Below are 22,732 nucleotides of genomic sequence, written 5' to 3' on the forward strand. Positions count from 1 at the left end.
CTCTGGAAAGTGCAAAGCTTCGTGCTGCTGACAAGAACATGGACACGACAGGTAACCTCCTCCCCTCCTTTAAGATTTTGAATGCTTTCTCTGATGAGCATCTCGCCGAGATTCTGCATGATAGTGGCGTAGCGCTAGACTCCTCGTCTCGGGATTTGATTTCTTTATTGCGTGCGCGCGAAGAGGCTCAGGCTGCCCTCGCAGAAGCAGCTGCCAGGTGTGCGGCTGCTCAGGCGGTCGAAGCCACGGACGCAGCATCAGTAGGGGCTGATGTTGTCGACATGCCCATGGAGGGAGCTGAGGCCGAGGCGGCCTCGGTCTTGCCTTCTTCCAGTCGAAAGCCGGCTAGGAAGCGTGTGGCCAAGGCGGTCTCCTCCCGTGGAGTCCGCTTGCGTAACAGGATTATCTAATGCGTTATTTCTTCTGGAATATCCGCGGATGCGGGCACGTGGGGCGTCGCACGCAGCTCCGCGAGTACATGTCCAAAGAACTCATTGACTTTGTGGCGCTCCAGGAGACTATTAAAGCCGATTTCTCCTTTAGAGACCTTTTGGCGTATGATCCGCTCCAGCGTTTTGATTGGTTCTGGATTCCGTCTGTCGGCCTCTCTGGGGGTCAACTGATGGGTTGCAACAAGGATGTGTGTGAGGTTATATCGTGGGAGGGCGGCACGTTCTATATAGCTGCCACTATCCGCCACCGGGTCTCCCAAGCTTCTTGGGTGATCGCGAGTGTTTATGGGCCGGCGGATCACGTGAGGTCCGCTATTTTCTTAGATGAAATCACAGCTATGGTGGGGGCCAAACAATCGTCCAACCTACCAGTGGTGGTAGGAGGTGATTTCAACTTGATCCGCTCGGGGGCGGACAAAAGCAACAACAATATTGACTGGGCTAGGGTGTCCATGTTCAATAATGCCATTGCGTACGCTGCCCTTCGGGAGATCGCGCGTACTGGGGCTAGATACACTTGGACTAACAAGCAACGTGAGCCAATCAGATGTGTCCTGGACCGTGTCTTTTGCACTAGTGACTGGGAGGCGCTGTTTCCTCTCTGTACTTTAGTGGCGGAAACGCGCATAGGATCCGATCACGTCCCGCTGATTTTGTCCTCAGGGGAGGACAACGTGCGCCGTAGCCATAGATTCTTCTTTGAGACAGCTTGGTTCGAACATGAGGGTTTCAGCCAGCTAGTCACAAATCGCTGGTCCCAGATCGGCAACCAGTTGGGGCGTCAACGAGGACCAGTTGAGCTCTGGTCCTCAGCGGCTGCGGCTTTGCGTGCTTTCCTTAGGGGCTGGGGAGCTAACCATGGTAGCGAGTCCAAAAGGGAGAGGGAGCGCATTACGGCAGATATAGCCCTCCTCGACTCGCAGGCCGATATTAGAACCTTCTCTGGTGACGAATGGGAGCTTAGATACTCCCTTGAACATCAGGTCCTGGCTATTCTCAGGGCGGAGGAGGAATACTGGCGCCGTAGGGGTGGTGTCAAGTGGGTAGCGAAAGGCGATTCAAATACAGGATACTTTCACGCTTACGCTAACGGTCGCAAACGGAAGAGCACTATCCTTAGGCTCCAATCAGAACGTGGGACGCTGATATCTCAGAACGATATAGCGAAGTACATCTATAGCTTCTTCGTTGAGCTGTTGGGAACAGCTGAGGTGAAAAACCTAAGTCTTAGGGCAGACTTTTGGGGCATGCACGAACGAGTCTCGCAGCAGGAAAACGACGCCCTTATGGTGTCCTTTTCGGCCCAGGAGATTAATTGCGCGCTTGCGGGTATGAAGAACGACACGGCCCCAGGGCCTGACGGCTGGCTGGTGGAGTTTTTCAAGCGCTTCTGGCCGCTGCTTAGGGACTTATTCCAAGCGATCATAAACGGCTTCGCCCTAGGTACGGTTGACCTGTCTCGTCTGAATTACGGGGCCATCTGCCTAATCCCCAAGGTCAAAGGGGCAGAAGCTATTACACAGTTTCGGCCGATTACGCTCATCAATGTTCCCTTTAAATTGTGCGCCAAAGCTTATGCTTCTAGGCTAGTGTCGGTCGCCCAACAAGTCATTAGTTCGAGCCAAACTGCTTTCCTGAAGGGTAGGAACATCCTGGAAGGGCCCATTGCTCTTACGGAGATTGTCCACGAGTTAAAACGAACACAGGAGCAGGGTGTCATCATTAAGTTAGATTTCGAAAAAGCTTATGACCGCGTAAATTGGGAGTTTATTCGCGAGGTCTTCCTCAAAAAGGGTTTTGAGGCAGGGTTTGTTCACCGGATCATGAGCCTGATCTCGAGTGGCAACACCTCGGTCATTGTTAATGGCGAGATGGGGAAATATTTCCGTAACAGGAAAGGGCTTAGACAGGGCGATCCCATATCCCCACTTGTCTTTAATTTTGTGGCAGATGCAATGGCAGCCATGTTGACCAAGGCCAGGGAGGCCGGTCACATCAAGGGGTTAGTCTCACACCTCATCCCGGGTGGAGTGACTCACTTACAATACGCAGACGACACCCTGTTGTTGTTTAAGCCAGATGATCACAGTATCGCTTCGATTAAACTTTTGCTACTAGCCTTCGAGCTCCTCTCCGGACTCAAAATCAACTTTACAAAGAGCGAGGTCATAACCATGGGGATGGACGACCAGCAAAGCTTACGTACCGGAAACCTCCTTAATTGCAAGCTAGGGAGCTTTCCAATTAAGTACCTAGGGCTTCCAATCTCCAACCGCAAACTTTCGATACTAGAATGGGAGCCCTTGTACGGGAAAGTTGCCAATAGGGTAAGCCCGTGGCGAGGGTGCTTCATGTCCTCCGCTGCAAGGCTCATTCTCACAAACTCGAGCCTCTCTTCCCTTCCCCTATTCACTATGGGGATGTTTTTGCTTGCCGATGGGGTACATGCCAAGCTAGACACGCCTAGATCCAGGTTCTTCTGGGAAGGAACTGGCATCAAAAGGAAGTACCACCTCGTCAAGTGGGCGGCGGTTTGTAGGCCTAAGAAATTTGGGGGATTGGGAATCCTAAATTCCAAACTTATGAATGTTGCCCTTCTAGCCAAATGGTGGTGGCGGTTGACCCAAGATGAGTCGGGGCTCTGGGCAAAGCTGCTTAAAGCCAAGTACTTCCCGAATGGGAACCCATTCACAGCCTCGGCCAATGGATCCGTGTTTTGGAGAGGGATTCAAGCAGTGCGGCCTGCTTTCGATTTAGGGGCCAATTTCCATACCAACAACGGACTATCCACTAGGTTTTGGCTTGATCACTGGCTGGGCGATTCCCCCCTTTGGCAAAGCCATCCCTCCTTATTCAGGATCGCCACAGATACTAACATCCTAGTTGGGGAGGTGTTACATGTAGACCCGCCGGCGATCCACTTTATGAGGGCCCTAACAAACGAAGAGCGCATCTCTTGGGACGGGCTGTCCCAGCAATTAGGCGCCCATCGCCTTCGGGCGGGGGCTGACACTGTCAAGTGGAGTTTGACAGCATCCGGGAAATTTACAGTGAAGTCCTTATATGATAAGCTAACTGGAGGGCCAGTGCTTGACATAGCAAAGGGTCTGTGGAAGGCAGGCCTGCCCCTGAAGATCAAGATCTTTATGTGGCAAATGCTCAGGAATAGGCTGCCTACTTCGGATAACATAGCCAAACGGAACGGTCCGACCGACGGCACATGCGTGATCTGTGGGCAAGGGGAAGACGCGAATCATGTTTTCTTCCGGTGCCACCTGGCCAGGTTTATGTGGAGTGCAGTTCGGGAGGCCTTCCACATAGACTGGAACCCCGTTTCGGGGACACAATTGGTATCGGTTCTAAAATCCACTAAAGGGACCTCTAGCAGAATCGCCTGGCGTTGCGTAGGGGCGTTACTATGGGCACTTTGGACGACGCGAAACAAAATTTCGATTGAAAAGAAATTTCCTAACCACCCTGCAGACATGATCTTCAAATGCCACCTATTTTTGCAGATGTGGACACCGCTGGGGAAGGAGCGCGATGCTGAGCGCATGTCAGAAGCCATGGAGCGTATCAAGTCAATTCAGACGAGGGCAAGACAAAACATGGCGAGTTGATGATGCTTTTGGAACCTCCTGCGGTGTTTAGTAGTTTAGGTCATTTGCTCTTGCTGATCCGTCATGGTGATTATGTAGCGATGAACCTTGCTTTTGCTGCCCTGAGGGGTGTGATGCTGAACCTGTTACTGTGTAACCGCTAAACCTGGATGCCTTTCGGGCTTTATTAATTTAAAGCCGGACGCTTCTAGCGTCTTCGTTCCAAAAAAAAATAGTCCCTTTGTAGAATCAAATTTTGACGTTTGATTTAACTACCAAAAAATAAGTTATATACCATAATTATCATTGAGAACCTCTCTTTTGAATATGAATCCAACAATACAAGTTTTGTGATGAATAAAATGCATGGGCGGTCCTAATTCTTTGACCAAAGTGTCGACTCGGTCCTAATTCTTTCAAATGCACATCTAGGTCCTAAATCATTTTAAGTTGTTCATCCGAGATCCTAAATTTGTCTGTCCTGCGCTGACCTGCCTGCATGGCGCTTTGAGCGTGGCCACGTGGACAGGAGGGCCCTGAGGAGTAACGAACAACCATGCATATTTGAAAAAAAACCTTGAACACTAATTTGTTCACAGTCGTGGTCCCTTTTGCCCGTCCCTCTCTGGCGAAACCGAAGGGGAGCGACGCCTGCACTTTTGAAATCTGGACCGGCGACAAGTGACCGCATGCTGGGCCACTCCAGTATGCACGTAGTACCTACTCCCCCGTTCCAAATTACTTATTGTTATCGTCGTTTTAGTTCAAATTATTTGAACTAAAACCACAACAAGTAATTTGGAACGGAGGGAGTACTAGTGTGTGGTGGACTCGTGGGAGACTTGGGTTGTGAGTGGCTTGGTGCAGTACACAAGTTTCTCGATTATATTGCATTTGTACTACTTTTGAACTAAAACCACGATGAGTAATTTGAAACGGAGGAAGTACCTCCTAGTGGGTAAATTTGTGTGTTTTGTTCCTTTTGTAAAAGTTTAACTAGATCCGATCGATGGCAGTAGGGTATATAACAGCCTACCGCCAAGGGCCACGACGGTAGGCTATTATACTCTACTGCCATCGACTCTGGCGGTGGAAAAATGGTCAGATTTCGAAAAAAGTTAAACCAAGGTCAAATCTAGCTAAACTTTTGCAAAAGGGTCAAAACATCAAATTTGGCCCCTCATAGCCCCTTTGTAGAATCAAATTTTGACGTTTGATTTAACTACCAAAAAATAAGTTATATACCATAATTATCATTGAGAACCTCTCTTTTGAATATGAATCCAACAATACAAGTTTTGTGATGAATAAAATGCATGGGCGGTCGTAATTCTTTGACCAAAGTGTCGACTCGGTCCTAATTCTTTCAAATGCACATCTAGGTCCTAAATCATTTTAAGTTGTTCATCCGAGATCCTAAATCTGTCTGTCCTGCGCTGACCTGCCTGCATGGCGCTTTGAGCGTGGCCACGTGGACAGGAGGGCCCTGAGGAGTAACGAACAACCATGCATATTTAAAAAAAAACCTTGAACACTAATTTGTTCACAGTCGTGGTCCCTTTTGCCCGTCCCTCTCTGGCGAAACCGAAGGGGAGCGACGCCTGCACTTTTGAAATCTGGACCGGCGACAAGTGACCGCATGCTGGGCCACTCCAGTATGCACGTAGTACCTACTCCCCCGTTCCAAATTACTTATTGTTATCGTCGTTTTAGTTCAAATTATTTGAACTAAAACCACAACAAGTAATTTGGAACGGAGGGAGTACTAGTGTGTGGTGGACTCGTGGGAGACTTGGGTTGTGAGTGGCTTGGTGCAGTACACAAGTTTCTCGATTATATTGCATTTGTACTACTTTTGAACTAAAACCACGATGAGTAATTTGGAACGGAGGAAGTACCTCCTAGTGGGTAAATTTGTGTGTTTTGTTCCTTTTGTAAAAGTTTAACTAGATCCGATCGATGGCAGTAGGGTATATAAAAGCCTACCGCCAAGGGCCACGACGGTAGGCTATTATACTCTACTGCCATCGACTCTGGCGGTGGAAAAATGGTCAGATTTCGAAAAAAGTTAAACCAAGGTCAAATCTAGCTAAACTTTTGCAAAAGGGTCAAAACATCAAATTTGGCCCCTCATAGTCCCTTTGTAGAATCAAATTTTGACGTTTGATTTAACTACCAAAAAATAAGTTATATACCATAATTATCATTGAGAACCTCTCTTTTGAATATGAATCCAACAATACAAGTTTTGTGATGAATAAAATGCATGGGCGGTCCTAATTCTTTGACCAAGGTGTCGACTCGGTCCTAATTCTTTCAAATGCACATCTAGGTCCTAAATCATTTTAAGTTGTTCATCCGAGATCCTAAATCTGTCTGTCCTGCGCTGACCTGCCTGCATGGCGCTTTGAGCGTGGCCACGTGGACAGGAGGGCCCTGAGGAGTAACGAACAACCATGCATATTTGAAAAAAAACCTTGAACACTAATTTGTTCACAATCGTGGTCCCTTTTGCCCGTCCCTCTCTGGCGAAACCGAAGGGGAGCGACGGCGGCAGCACTGTTGTAGTGAGAAGCAGAGGTCCTCGGAAATACTTGACGCATTAATGGATAGTTCTTCGACAAGTATTTTTAAACGGAGGGTACAACTTACTATATTTTGTTAGTCAAATCTACAGTCACAATATGGCATAAAATATGATGGAGACCAATAAACCACACAGTAAGTGGTAACACAAACATGCGCGACTAGTTTTGCTTTCCTCCTCCTTCTGTTAGAAAGGAGTAAAGGAGCACGCCTTGAAGGATTCGAACCTGCGACCTCCTCCTTGAACGTTGGCTGGTGTAACACAAACATGCGCGACTAGTTTTGCTTTCCTCCTTCTGTTAGAAAGGAGTAAAGGAGCACGCCTTGAAGGATTTGAACCTGCGACCTCCTCCTTGAACGTTGGCTGGTGTAACCACCCTGCCAACCAGTGCTACCTTTTTAACCTGTATTTGTCTTTTACCTTTTCTTTTTTACTTTTTCTCTTTTTTCGTTTTCCTTTTTTTGTTTTTTGTTTTTCTTCTTTTTCCTTGCACGATGAATTTTCGGCAAATATGAGAACTTTTAAAAAAATGATAAACTTTTTTTATTTCGATGAACTTTTTTCATATCGATGAACTTTTCTTTCCAAAATCCATGAACTCTTTTGAATTTTGAGGATTTTTTTCAAAATCAATTAAATTTTTGAAAATTCGATGATTTTTTTCCATTTTGATGAACGTTTTTCAAAATTGATGAATTTTTCAAATATGTGAACTATTTTCCAAATCGATGAACTTTTTTCAAAAGAGACGAACATCTTTCAAAATCAATGAACTATTTTCAAATCTTATGAACTTTTTTTCAAATTCGATGGCATTTTTTCAAATTTGATGATTTTTTTAAATCAATGAACTTTTTAAAAAAAATCAATGAATCCAAAATCGATGAAGTTTTTCCAAAAATTGATGAACCTTTTTTAAATATATGAACTTTTTTCAAATGGATGAACCTTTTTCTTAAAATCTGTAAATCTTTTTTTATTTCACATTTTTATTTCGTACGAAATAGAAAAACTGGGCGGTTTTTCCCTACTAGATCAGCAACAAAAAAAGGAACAAAAAAAACTAGGTTGCTAAGGAGCGACCGAAATCAAAAGTTTACTAGACGTGAACAAAAAATCATGAATTTTGAAAAACTTCATCAATTTGAATTATTATTTTAAATTGAAGAAACTTCATAAATTCCCCAAAAAATAAGAACTTGAAAAAAGGTTCACAAATTTGGGAAAGAGTTCATCATTTTGAAAAAAATGTCACAAGTTTGAAAAGAATAAAATTTAAAAAATGTTCATGGATTTGAAAATAATTAAATATCAAAAGGTTCATGCATTTGAAAAAACACGAAAAACGAAAAAGGAAAAAAAAATCAAACATAACCCTGTCCAGGAAATATGAATGAAAAATAATCAACAGGAAGCTTCCCAAAACCGGTCCAAGAAGCTTCCGGAAGCTTTGCACACCCGGGAGGGAGCTTCTTAGCTCGTGGCTTAGATGGGCTGGCCTATATATATTCTATCGAATGGGAAGGGGTGAGCACTGTGTATGATCAGGCCTTCAATGGGTGCCTTAAGCGCCGAATAGAAGGAATTGGCATAAAATGTAGTCTTGGTTATCTCTCAAAAAAGTAGTCTTGAGCCTCTAACTTCCCCACTCTAAGCCCAACGAACTTCAGCGGGATCTACTTTTTGCTAACCAATTCGTCAATAGGGAGTACTATGACACTGCAAAGAACAATCACTAGTCCACGCGAAGGTCGAGGGTTAGCGACCAAAAGCAGACCCATTGAGCTTAATGGGTCAGCTACTCATGCTGATTTTTCTTTCCCAGCTGATTTTGGAATTGCCTTTTGATTTTATTTTTCTTTCTTTACTTTTTACCCGTTTTATCAGGTATTCTATCATTTTTCAAAAAAAATCCTTTTATTAGTTTTAAAAATTTAAGTAATTTTTTGAACTCATGAACATTTTTTAAAATTTAGATTTTTCTTAAATTCAGGAAATATTTTGCATCTTGAAAATATTTTTTGCTAGAAAAAGTTTAATTCATGAAATTTCCGTAAAGTTCTGAACATTCTAAAAATTCATTAAATATTATAATATTTTTATATATGTTTTAAATTCATGAACATTTTTTAGAATTAATAATATTCTTTATATTTTGGCATCGGATGATTTTAGGAAATATGGTTTAAACTGGCCATGATTTTAGGAATTAATAGTATTCTTTATATTTTTGCTAGAAAATATATGGCAAATACAGAAATATCCACGCCGGCCCAACAGACATCACACCCAACCTCGGGGCTATTACCAATACTATAGCTACCATAAGAGAGCATAGCGGTCCAAAGATCGCTCACCTAGCAGTTCTACATAGCGGTGCAATAATTGGACCAATTTGTGTAGAAGCAGAGGTTGTGGTGTAACAGTGATAGGGATGTCGTCATCATCGACCTATTGCACGCCCGACACATATTCCCATTTTAAAAATTATTGATAGAGAAGCTTGCTAGCAGCGTAACATGTCTACTCGATCAACAGTGAATACCCGTCCTCTACTTATATGTTTTTCACTACAACAACAAGAGGTTTATATGAAGTGAGGATAGTGAGCTGCCATAGATTTTATATAAAATGGATGACACTAGGGAAACTCATCTCCTTGAGGCTTTGTTGGCAGGCCCATAGATTCGCCTTCCCTATGGTTGTCGTACCTACGGCGGCACTCGGATTGATGGAGACACTTCTTCTTCGACTTGATCTTCCATCTGATCCTCTTCATGTTCATTGGTTCGAATAGAGTCGGTGGAGTTCTAGCGAACATTCCTGCCATCTCCTTGTGGTGGCGAGGTTAGTGTTTCACATCATGCATGCGTGATGGGGAGATTTGTTGTTAGGTGCTTCGAATCAATTCAAGGGTTCGATGGCATCGACTCTCCAGGGTGTTGGTCCTTAGGGCATTTGCATGAAAGGCTTTCCTGAGTGCCATCGACTAGGTGAGGCCGGCTCTGATAGAGGACCGGCGACATCGGTGCATCGACAACTCATTCTGACGGCGGCGGTGGTCCTTCGTTGGTTCAGAAACATCTATGTAATTTTTATTATGTTTATGATGCAAGGTATTTCTAATGAACTTGAATGATAGGAGTGTTTTTTCGCAAAAATGGAATATATTTACAAACGATAGTTGAAATCTTTGAAAATAATGACGGTTAAAAGGTAGTATAAATCGTAGTACTACTAATATTATTGTGCTGATGTGAACTAACTTGTGATTGGATGGTTAGGAGGACAGGGGTATCCCCGACCCATCAGGGTTCAAGTCTCAGTGCTCGCATTTTCGGTTTCTCGGAGGTGCTCATAGGGGTAGGGTTTACGTGTGTGTTCATAGTGATAAGCGTATGCGTGTATATATAAGAGCTTACATCCGCACTGTATTCTTAAGTAAATTACGCCTATTGAAATTATAAACTACCTCCTCCTGCGGAAATCTCTCGCGAGCCGCCGTTGGGCTCACGACGCAAGCCAGCCACCTAACGCTAATGACAATTTGAGATTTCTTGGTTAAGGTCCGCAGTGCATTTCCACTAACTTTTGACAATTGTTCAAGAAGAAAGAAACTTAATTTTGAAATCAGAAACGGTCCTAAACTGACTAGGTTTATACAAAGAGAAAAGAAACTTCAACTACTAGAGTAAATAAATACCATTATATATACCACGAGACATCTTCTTATAGGGATGTTTGGATATTTTCCATAAATTTGATCAGAGTTTAGGAAGTTTCACTTTTTGAAAAAAAATGTGTGCAATATAGCATGGAACCTAGAGAATATATATTAGAATTTTGAAAATACAACTATTAGTTTATTTCTAATAGTCGAGTGCGCGCAATGCATGTCACCACTAATGTGTGATAATTTATCACGCATGATATATATGCACACCCGAGCACCATGCATGCATGCACGCACATGTATCACACAATGTACAAACAACACTTTCCCTTCTCGTGCTCCCCTTGCTGTTGTTCTCATGCGCTCTCCTTTCCTCTCGGCTCTAGTACCGTACTGTCTCCTCCTCCATGATATTGGCACCGTTATCGACCACCTTCTCATTGTACCATTTGAAGACGCTATTCATTACCCTCTTTTACAATGCCTCCCCATCCGGCCACTGCGCCGACCTAGTTTGGCCATGCCCATATATTTGATTTCTTTTTGGCAGGGTGTAAATGGACCTGTCATGTTCAAATCAGGCGATAGTGTTCCAATCTACACCGATTATTCCTATAGCCACCGTTAGCCATTTTCGGCTCCGGGAGGTGAGGGGAGCCACATATCAATGTGTGACATATAGTTAAGTCCCTCTTTTGTGAGATTTGTGTCCTATTGTGGCAAGCGCCATCATAGGGAATAGAAGTACATGGACCCATCATCCCCTTCATGGTGTGCCCATCATGATCCACTCCATGGAACTATTGGTTCGTAGTGTTTGTCTCTCATACTTTCGGTCTTCTTTGTTGTCAGTCCATCTACAAAGTATCAGTCTAACGACGTCCGGCCTTGCAAGAAGTGTGTTTCCGATTATGGTGAGTCCAACGATTTGAGATTCTCACTTTTTCGGGAGGGCGATTCTTCTGTAGTTTTGGCGACAACAACATGAAAAGCAAATATGGCGATTCCTAACCCGTTGTACGCGCAACCGCAATCCTCTCCGCACGCGCTCCTCTGGATCCACGCCGCCTGGCCCACGCAGGACCATGCCGGAAATCCTTTTTCCTCTCCTATACCTTGCAAATACAGTACCCCCACTCCTACGGACCTACACAGTCCCCACCCCGTGAATCCCCCCTCTCGCCTCTTCTCTCCTCCTCACTGTTCAGATCTGGATCAGGCCACCGGCACGGCTCCACCGCTCACTGCTCCGGTGGTCTACTTCTCAGACCTGCTCCTCCACCGCCCCTCACTGCTCCGGTGGTCTACTTCTCCGACCTGCTCCTCCACCAGCGTGGCCGCCTCTTTTGCCCCCCGTCCTCAGCTTCAAGGCCACAAGACCAGATGAGCTCCGATGTGCGTGCATACATGAGACAAGTACATTTGCGGCTGTGCATGCGCATGCATTGGGTTAGAGCAGCTCTTTCCATGGATTCGTAGATTAAATCTGTAGATTTTATGCAGTGGATTTTGTGGTTGTGGGTTCTTCCTCTATCTTGATTTTGAATCCTCACTCCGATGCATTTTCCTGGATAATTGTTTATGCCATGTGTCGATGCTTCTTAAGCTGCAGAAAGTGTGATGCATTTTTTCTTGCTTGCCTTTATTCACCGTGTGAAGATTTGATCTATATGAGGGACTGAAGAAGAGATTTTTTTTTTATTCGGTAAATATATGAGGGAAGATGTGCTGAAAGATATGGTATTGCGGGCCTCTCTTTTATGGATAAAAAAGATCTATGTGCGGCTGTATGTACGAGATATATTTGTTCTACACACGGTGAACTAGTATGTACGAGATATATCCGAATTTTACCATAAAGTTGGGGCCTTTGAAGTTGAATTACCGAAGAATTTTATGTTTTCCCTACTTGAACTTTAACTTCAAACTCTAAAGAACTTTCAGAAAATTGGTAAACTTTGCTAAAAACAGTTAAGAACTTTTCATTTTTATTCTAAAATATTAAATTAAAAGAATCAGGAGTTGAAGAACTTTCTGAATAGTGGATCTGCACTTTGTTAGAAATAGTAAAGAACTTTGCTATTTGGAACCCAAAAACTATATAAAAAGCTTGTCTGAACTTTGATAAAGAGTTTATGGAACTTTTTTTTAGCCATTCACAATTTAGTTTTATCTTGGGTTTGCAATAATAACCAAGTCCACAATTTGAAATATATGGATATTGGACTTGTTTTGTAGAGCTGGCCATGAGAAACTCAAATACATAAACGAATTTAAATTTGCATAATTTATTTATAAGTTACGGTGATATATTTGTTTGTTGTGTAATTTTGTGTTTGAAGAGGTGCAGCACGGTTGGACATGCTTTGGTGGGCCAAGGGAATCTAGTTCTATAGGACTTCATATACATGCACTAGAATATCATCTCCCCGTGGAATACATGCATGGCTGACACCAGGGTGGGCCACATCGATTAGACAACATGCTGGATGAACGGCAAGAATATAAGTTGCGCGCACAACGGGTTAGGAAAAATCCATGTCCCATGAAAAGATTGATTATACTAGGGAACTCTGGTAGTTCTTTTGGCCACTTGAATATATAAATTTTCTCTACCAAGTCAATCAAGGTAAGTCGTTGTTCTAAGAAAATGGAACATGACAGTCGCATTGTTAGAATAAATCCGAGGCATACCGTTAATCATCCGAGAACCAAGCAATCATACGAGCACGACACCGAAATTTGTTAACGAGGTTCACCGATATGGCTACATCCCCGGGGCTTGACTACGGGCGCTCCTCCCTATGACACCGTCACAATACCGCACACCGGCCACCCGTGCGTCGGCACACGCCGCCGGCTCCCCCTTGCGCGCCTGTGCTATTATGTTGGCATAGGTTACATCGTGTGTCTAGCCCTGCTATATATGAAAGGCCTAGGATACAAGTGTCCTATTAGGACACGACTACATATCCTATCTAAACACAATACAACTCAGAGTCCAACTGTAACCTACCTTGTACACAATATTCGACACAACTCTAACAAACTCCACCTTGGCGAATCGTCAATGCGTCAAACTTTCATGTATATTGGACTTGAGTTTATCCCATGAGTACCGCTGCTACTCCAAAGACTCCATATGACTCCACCTGCAACTTGTAGTCCCTTCTTTTCTTGACCACAGTCAACGCTCGAGCAAAATTAAGTTCCTCGTTACTCTAGTTTGTGCTCCCAACTTCCAGAGTATCAGTCCAACACCATCACACACTGATCACTGACCTGTGTGAAAGTGAACAACTCACATATTAGGTGTCACACACAAGAGTTACCTGAACTCAACATCACCGCTCCTTTCTTGACCGCCTGTCTGAAACTTGAATGAATTTCACTGTTGCTTGTAATCATCCCGAGTCAAATTCGCAGTTGTCTCACCACATGTATGACCACCAGAGCCCTGGTCCGTCTCCATGCACCGTGCATACCGCACGCCTCACCGCTATTACCACACCGAGCCTCCACTGTCCTGGTCGAGTCTCAAGGGTCGTGAAACCACACCATTCAACCCCCATTGCAGAGTACCACCGATCATCACCGACCGATGACGAATTTCACGCTTCCATCAGACCACTGGGCTCCAGTTTGAACTACGTGCCCCTCGCTTTTTCCCACCGCTGAATAGGCTTCAACTCGTTGTGCACTTATGTCGTAGCCCCTCAATCCAGCTCCATCTTCAACATAACTCCATGGTAGATGATCAATCCACCCTCGCGCCTCATCGACTTCAAGCTCCGTGTATACACCACCTTGAATCAATCTCGCGCCATAGTCTTGTCGAAGCCACACAAGCCCTCGGGGCCTGCGCCACGTGTTTCCACGCCCAGAAGTCGGTCATCATCAGCATCACGCTCCTAATGTCATCGTCGCCGATCCCACCATCATCTTCTGTACCAACCGACTCGCATCGATCCGTCAGACTATCTAGTCCGACCCAGCCGAACTTGCCCGACTGCATGACACGCTCCAGACTCCTCAAGTCATCATCGTGACAATCGCCATCCATACACAAATGCGTACCAACAAAGAAACCAAAGCAAAGTCCCACAGCCTTCCTGTGTGAACATACCAAATCAGATCAACAAAGCTAAGCTAGCTCGAACTCCTGATTCATCACACGTCTGTAGCTGGCCTTTCTTTTTCTTTTCTTTTTCCATGAAAGCATCACGATTTGACTAAGCCGTCGTGTCATATTTTTTTCTCCAAACAAATCACGTGCATGTACCTTGCCTCTGGAGTCTCCATCGAATCTGCACAGCAACACTTCCGCGCAGCACCTCCGCCTTGTCCATTGTCCGTGCACCACCAGAAGCCAGCTCGGGCAACCTTGCGGCCATGCCTACCAAGCATGCGCACACATGGGCCTTAGGCCTTGTACAATGGGAGATGCTTAAAGGGATGCTTAAAAAAATAAACCGAGATTTTCTGAAGCACCGGTGCCTATTTCTACAGGAGAGACGTTTAACTAAGCGTCCACTAGTAGAAAACGGAGCTTTAAAACCGGTTCGTAAGGGCCTTTAGTGCCGGTTCCATAACCGGCACTAATTGGTGGGCACTAAAGCCCCCCTTTAGTACCGGTTCGGCATGAACCGACGCTAAAGTGCCACCACGTGGCGTGAGCTCGCGCCCTGGTATGGGTTTTTTTTGAATTTTTTTAAATTTTTTTCGATTTTTAATTTTTTTGAATTATTTGGTGATTTAGTCTCTAATCACCTCTCTAATCACCTCTCTTAACTGCTCAAGTGTGGATCACTCATTCCAAATCATCTAACTTCCCGACTGGTCACCCATCCCTCTCACTATTCCAGCCCGAGCACGCTTAACTTTCGGGTTCTATTCTCCTTCGTTTTCAAGTCTGTACTTGTTGTTTTTCTGACAATAGTAAGATGCCAATCCTATTAACCCTCAGGAGTTTAGCTTGAGCATGAAGTCACACATTTCACTATTTGAGTTTGAAACTATTATTCTAAAAAACAGTAATTATTTAGTAACACTAATATTTCTTGAATAAGTTTGACCATAGTTTGACCACAGTTTGACCATAGTTTGACCAGATTTGACCAAAATTCAAAAAATTGAAATAATTATTTAGTAACACTAATATTCTTGAATAATTATGTAGTAACATTAATACTTCTTGAATAAGTAGTTTGACCAGATTTAACAAAAAAAAATTAAAAAACTTAAATTTGACCATATCTTTTTTTCCTTTTGGAATTTGAGGATTCTAAAAAATTGCAAACAAGCCGTAGGCGGTCTCCATCGGATGCGGATTTTCGTGCTGAATTTTTTGATATATTATACGTTTTTTTCCGACATCATATGCAAAAGTTATAGCCGTTTTACATTTTCCCTACACTTTTTGCAAAACATGTCCAAATCTAAGTTTTCAAATTTTCCTAACTAGTAGATGTAGTAATATAAATACCTCTCGAAGGATTTTATTTTTTGAAGTTTTTATCATTTTCTTTTGATTTTTTCAGAACTGAAATGGCGACACACCGGGGGGGGGGGGGGGGTAGAGTTTGAAAATTGCCCTATAGTGCCGGTTTGTGTCACAAACCGGTACTATAGGTCAGACCCCTTTAGTACCGGTTCGTGGCACAAACTGGTACTAAAGGTTAGCCCTTTAGTACCGGTTTGTGCCACGAACCGGTACTAAAGGTGATCGTGGGGCCCCGGCCTGACGCCAGCCTGCCATCACCCCTTTAGTACCGGTTCGTGGCATGAACCGGTACTAAAGGTTCAACATGAACCGTCATTAATGCATAGCCGTTTGAACCGGCACTAATGGTACCATTACTGCCGGCTCAAATTCAAACCGGCACTAATGTGCTTCACGTTTGACCCTTTTTCTACTAGTGGTCTCTCCTGTAGAAATAGGCACCGGTGGTTAAGAAAAGTCTGATTTATTTCTGTAAGCACCTCCCCTAAGCACCTCCCATTGTACAAGGCCTTAGCCGCGCCGCTGCTCAGCTGGGCTTCATGATCACTGCGCCACGCACACCTAACAGGCCGCTTCCAGCCGCCGCGTCAATAGACAATCCCGCTGCTTGCGCCATATGCCGCCGAATCCGATTCACTTCGATCTCGCCGACATCCAGATGATTCTGATTGCTTATCAACGGAGGCTTCCGTTCGCTGATCCGTTCGCTGCCGTGACGAAATAAACAGAGAACCAGCTTCATCTCCTCTATATCAACATAAAAGGCCTCTTCAAACCTTGCTCATGATACCACTTGTTAGAATAAATCCGAGGCATACCGTTGATCATCCGAGGACCAAGCAATCACACGAGCACGACACCGAGATTTGTTAACGAGGTTCACCGATATGGCTACATCCCCGAGGCTTGACTACGGGCGCTCCTCCCTGTGACACCGTCACAATACCGCACACCGGCCACCCGGGCGCCAGCACACGCCGCCGGCTCCCCCTTGTGCGCCTGTGCTATTATGTTGGCATATGTTACATCGTGTGTCTAACCCCGCTATATATGAGAGGCCTAGGATACAGTATCCTATTAGGACACGACTCCATATCCTATCTAAACACAATACAACTCAGAGTCCAACTGTAACCTACCTTGTACACAATATTCGACACAAACATTCAACCTACCCATTGAGGCCTCCTTTGGTTTGTAGGATTTTTGTAGGAATTCTATAGGATAGGATTTGCAAAGGAAAAATTCCTTTGAAGCCCTTTGATTTGTAGGAATGGATTCTTATTCCTATGTAGGATAGGAATCAATCCTTCACGTTTTGGAGGAAAAAAAACATTAGCCTAGACTCAATGAAAAAATTCTTATCTTATGCACCAAATGACATCTCTTTCTCTATAGAAATTGACATACATGTCATCTCACTTCCTATAATTTTCCTATTCCTATAAAATTCCTATCCTATGAACCAAAGAAGGCCTGAACTTTATTTTTTGGGTGCGGCTAGCACGCAAAGGATATATCTCGCCTTTTTCGAGCGATAAGGAGCGCTTGCCTGCAGCAGTCGTTCCCACGTGGCCCAGACGAATACAACATTTTTTTTGCTAGTTTCGTGTGAGTTTCTCAATATCCTTTCTAGTGTGGTCTTTTTGTTGACCCGGTTTTGTATCCGGTTTCAATATTTTTATTAAATTTCTTCTATTTTGCCCTTTTCCTCTTCTTTTTGTGTTTCCTTTTCAAAAACATTGTGGACCAGGTACAGGCTGGCCCAAGCTCTGGATGAGCCTAACTAATATTTTTAAGGTCCCCCGCAAATAACAATAATATTTTGTAAGGTACATTTACAATAATAATCAGTTATATTGCAATGTGTAGTTTTTTATTTGATTTTAGAATAAGAATACTTGTATCAAAGGTAGAATTTTTAAAAAGTGTTGTGTACAATTGTTTTTAAATAGGTTCCATAGTTATGAATATGTTCAAGTATGTCATATGTAATGTTCACGTATCGTCTGTAAATTATTTAAATAGATAAAATGTCGTCCATGTGAACTTTTTTAAAAGTATGCTCCATCCATCGTAAAAATGTCAATATCAATGTAAATCATTGTTAATCATATTTAATGTCTCTTAATTACACTACAAAATTTAATCCATATACATGGAAATTGTCGTTTTGCATGCTTATTTGGTTTTCTTCTTTGATAAAAAAATATGTTCATGTCACCTGAAATTTTGGAACAACATTTTTCAATTTATCCTGTCAGCTTAGCATTATAATTGAGAAATCTAGTCAGCTTAGCAACTTGAAAAGTCAACTAAAAACAGCAATTTGTAAAAGAAAGATTGATTTACATGCTCTAAAGACCACCTGGGAGTTATTCTGAAAAGAAAACAAAAAATTGTCTCAAGAAAAACTAAAAAGAGCAGCGCCTGGCAGAGGAAAATGGAGCGGCGGTTTCCCTCAAGAAAAATGGAGCGTTGGTTAGCAGAACATCCATGGGGGATCTGCTCGGCAGCATGGCGCCTGGCGTCCGGCGAGGCAAGGGCTGTGGGTGCGCAGGAGACCGGCAGCCTGACGTTCGTGCACTCTCGCTGTCGCAGGGCAGTCCACCTCTTCTAATTTCTTCCCGAGGTGATTGGTGGCTTGGTGCTCGCTGCTAATTCAGTCGGCGGGGATCCGAATCACCGCTCAACGGTGAGCAACTCGTTAAAGGCTTGATATTTCCCGTGAATTGGAGATTGCAGTCACGAGTTCCTATGGTTCGATTTTGAGTCCCCCACCGTGCAGGCGAGTTGTTTGATGAAATGCTCAAGTGAGTTCGGGCCGAGCGGGGGTCGATGGCGGGGCCAGGCAGCATTGAGGTAATTTGCTTCCTTCTCTGTACTAGTAAATGTGCTAAATGTGCACGTGCAACGCACGTATTATTGTGTAAAAAATTGCCATTCCTTTTGGAAAACAATAAACAAAACTATAATAGTGTGCTAACATAATTAAGAGACGCAATATTTAGTGAACATATTTGTCAATCATTAATAAACTGACAATGTTCGAGGGAAAACTTTAAAAAAGTATATCACGATTTTATGGACCAAATCCTTTTCGAATCCTTGCCAATAAACAAGTCACGTGAATATAAATTTTACACTGATATTATGAAATTTTTGAAAAAATAGACGAAGGCATGACCATGAAAAAATCGATGCACAACAATATGTATTTTTAAAAGGACACCACAGGTTCACACACATAAATAATATACATGGTTCAAAAACATGACCCAAAAATGAACATGGGTATAATGAGTAATCATGGTCGCAGGCATGACATAGAGGGAGTGCAAATGTTCCCTTCATCTCTAAAGAAAAGTGGGGATGTCCCAATCAATTATGAAAACGTAGTCATGGGGTACAAATGTCGAACCTACTCGCACAACCAGTCTGCTGAGCGCATCATTCATTATACTCATCATTTACCAGGTTGCGGTAAATTGAAGTCTTGCAAGAGCGGGTTTGGTCAAGTCAGCCATGTAGTCTCTATCTCTACTACTATTAAACAATCAAACAAGAACTTTCTTACGTGCACCCTGCAATTAGTCCCACAATAAGCCCAAGCCAATCAGTACCACACGATTAGGCCAACAAGTCTCAATCTAACAGCCATCATTAATCCAATACCTCTACGCTGTGCACTTAGCATTTACCAATGACTGACCATACTTCACCAGGAGAGTAGTAGTCGAACAACCAGCCCCGCGCGTCCCCTACAATCACGGAATCAGATCGCAAACTAACAACCAGCCCAGCGTCCCCTACAATCACGGAAAATCAGATCGCAAGCTAACAACCAGCCCAGTGTCCCCTACAATCACGGAAAATCAAATCGCAAGCTAAGGGAACTTCACGCCCTTGACCTTGACCTCGCCGCCTGGCACATACGCCGCACACCAATATCGTCTCCTGCCTGCACGGCGACCACGCCGCACTGCACCGTCCCGTCACCTCCATGCACGATCGCCATCGCCGATTGTTGCCGCTCGCAGCGTGGCATCCATCCTGCGAGATCGCCAGTGCCCAGGAGAGAGCCTGCCCCGGCACCCGCACCGCCGGGCCCACCCTGCACTGGCACCCACGCCGCCGCGCACACGCCCGCCGGGGCAGGGCGCCAGCGCCTGTCGCGTCCCCTGAACCAGCCGGGCACACGCAGCTGTGATTCTTCCGAGGACTTCTTCAGGTTCGACTTCTTCCTTTGACTGTTGCAGCATTACTCATGATTAGATTTTTTATAATAGAGTTCTAAATAATAAACAGTCGCACAGCAAAATGCTATAAGCCGTTCATTTCACATACTGACTATATGAGGATAATGAAACTGGATTTGTGTTGCAAATTGCCTTTACTATATCAAGTAAATACAGGAAAGTGACTTTACTATATCAAGTTCCATCAACATGACCACCAACACAATCATTCTACAAAGTAATATAGCATCTATCCAGCTCTAGGATGTTACAATGAATTGTATAAATCTGTATAAACCCACCTTTGCACACATGATGATTGAGAATGTGCATGATTATTTAAACTGAAAACATCTAGAGTACACGTGATCCATTCTAATTCTGAAAACTAAAGAAGTCACACTTCCTGCTTCCTGAGTACAAAATGGTGCATTTGAATGTCTGTTTGTTGGAACTACGCAACTTTGGCATATCTTTTTTTTTTCATGTGCATATCCTAATAGGTGAGAGCATCAACAAAGATTTTCTTGATCTATCATGAACCGGTTTAGAATATATGTTTTCGCAGGACTAATGCTTGTGGTAAGCCATCTAAGAAATATTTAGAGTTGCCGACAAAGGTAATCTGGAAGTATGATTTAGTAAACAAATATGCCCGACCATCACATCAAGGAAATGTTCCATATACAACTACATGAATTTCTTAGAACAATAAAAATATTGTGCAATGCAACGAAGATTCAAACCATACTCTTTGATTCAGACTTGTTGCTCCCATCCCCTTTGGGTACCAAAAAGTGTTCAAGTTTTGTACCTGATCTGGAATCCATACCCCTGGCTTGCTGAATGACTCGAGCAGGTCAGAACCACATAGCAGCATTACCTTGACACTTCCTGAGACAAAACGCAAGTCGTAAACAACTGATTTATATATAGTGTTATAGTACTGATACATTTGGAGATCCAACAATGTGAGAGAAGACACTACTGTGTTGCAACAACAAAAATCATTGAGTGTTGCAACAACAAAAATCATTGTCATATACCTTGATCAGCTAAGCCGTTCTTGCACAGAAGAATTCTTAACTCTTGAGAGAATGGTCAAGGTACGCTGATGACCTTTCTGCATTGCCTGTATCAAGAACACAAGAATGTGTCCATCAAATGAACACATCGTCCGAACTGAAAGTACCTTATGTGACAGCGAAAATGGTAACATGAAAAATCAGGTTATTATGCATGGATCAACCATCACGAAAGACGAGCTTCAACATGCCAATTCGTAGAGGCGAATCCGGTGAGCAGACGGCAAGAGGTCATGAGCAGCCCCAAATTGCGAATTCGGTCATGAGAATGTGGTGTTAACACAAACCCATACACATGTCCAGTTCCGCATAGTACCTTCTTCTTGTTAGCATCGGTTCACCAGGGACATGTATCCATTAAGGCAGTAACATCCCAGCACCGACTACCCTCGCTGCTGCAACTCATCCTTCGCAACCTCTGTACGTATGAAACAAGAGATGGGGTAATATGTAATCTGTTTGTTCTGATTCTCAGCCTGTTCTAATATTAACACACCACTTCATAGTTGCTAAACAGATTTAACAGGTGCTGCGGCTTACCAAACATGCCTGTGCATGTAGGTGGGAAGGTTGAAGCTCCCGGTGGCCACCAGCACAACACCACCCCGCCTTCCCCCGTCTCTGCGGTCATCCAGTTGAATAAGGGAACGTATGGTGGATTAGGATGACTCTGAATAACGCAAGTGAAGAAATCCAAGATCAGGTTCTTTTCTTTCTGCTTCCAGATTTGGATCCGTGGACAGCTTCTCCATGGGGACGGGAACTTCTCTCTTCCTGGGGTCGGCGTGCGCCGCCCGCCTAAGAGGTCGGCAGCCGGCGTGTGCGGTAAGGGGCCGGCGTCACCGGCGAGCATGCCAAGCTCGACCGCCTCCTCGAGCACTTCGACGGCCGAATTCGAAGGAGGAGTGAGGTGGAGCAGGGGCATGCACGTCCGTCGGCGTGGGTGACGAAGGGGACGGGCGGCCTTACAGGGAGCGCCGGCTGTGGAGGGAGGGATCTGGCGACCATGGAAGATTAGGGAAGGGAGGAGAAAAGACAGGGGCGGTGGAATGACTGACTTTTTTTAGTACAACTACAGTATATACTAGCAGTGTCCAGAGAAGGATTGTGAGTGACTGGCGTTGTCCAAACCAATTTTCTTTCATCTTCTAGAAAAATACTTTTCTTTTATAGGGCATGTTCGATTTTGGGTGCCATTTTTTTAATCATCATGGCTTTTTATGATCATGATGATCAATTGATGGTTTAAAAAGTTTTGTATAAATATCTATAAAAATTAAATAAAACTGAATATATTTTATGTTTTGTAATCCTGTAGGTCATCTTGTGGTGTGTGGATGGTAAATTTTATGAAATACTCCCTCTTGTAAAGTAATATAAATTTTATGGACTACTTCACCGGAGATATGTTGTCTGATACTCCTATACAGGTATTTTTCGTTCTGTATCATTATACTTATTATGTCCTATCACTATTTCAAAACTAACTAACTCTGATTACTACTTTATAGGATCATATGACATATTTCAGAACAAAGCTATATGTCATTTTAGTGGACTAGGAATAAAATGATGATAATACAAGAAATCAAGAC

The 22,732-nt window shown here is 43.7% G+C and overlaps 1 long non-coding RNA gene across 2 annotated transcripts; it reads right to left on the reverse strand.

Moving 5' to 3' along the window:
- Positions 1-19,253: 19,253 nt before the first annotated feature.
- LOC123186336 (uncharacterized) lies at positions 19,254-22,188 on the reverse strand. 2 transcript variants are annotated; one of them, XR_006493612.1, is made up of 5 exons: positions 21,678-22,188; positions 21,454-21,555; positions 21,099-21,184; positions 20,804-20,946; positions 19,254-20,064 (listed from the first exon to the last, which is right to left on the reverse strand). It is a non-coding gene; the product is annotated as an uncharacterized lncRNA (long non-coding RNA). The 2 variants fall into 2 exon arrangements; XR_006493611.1 differs by having other exon boundaries at positions 20,867-20,946; positions 21,678-22,185.
- Positions 22,189-22,732: the final 544 nt, after the last annotated feature.

Source organism: Triticum aestivum, chromosome 2A (genome assembly GCF_018294505.1).
Source record: "Triticum aestivum cultivar Chinese Spring chromosome 2A, IWGSC CS RefSeq v2.1, whole genome shotgun sequence".
NCBI lineage: Eukaryota > Viridiplantae > Streptophyta > Magnoliopsida > Poales > Poaceae > Triticum > Triticum aestivum.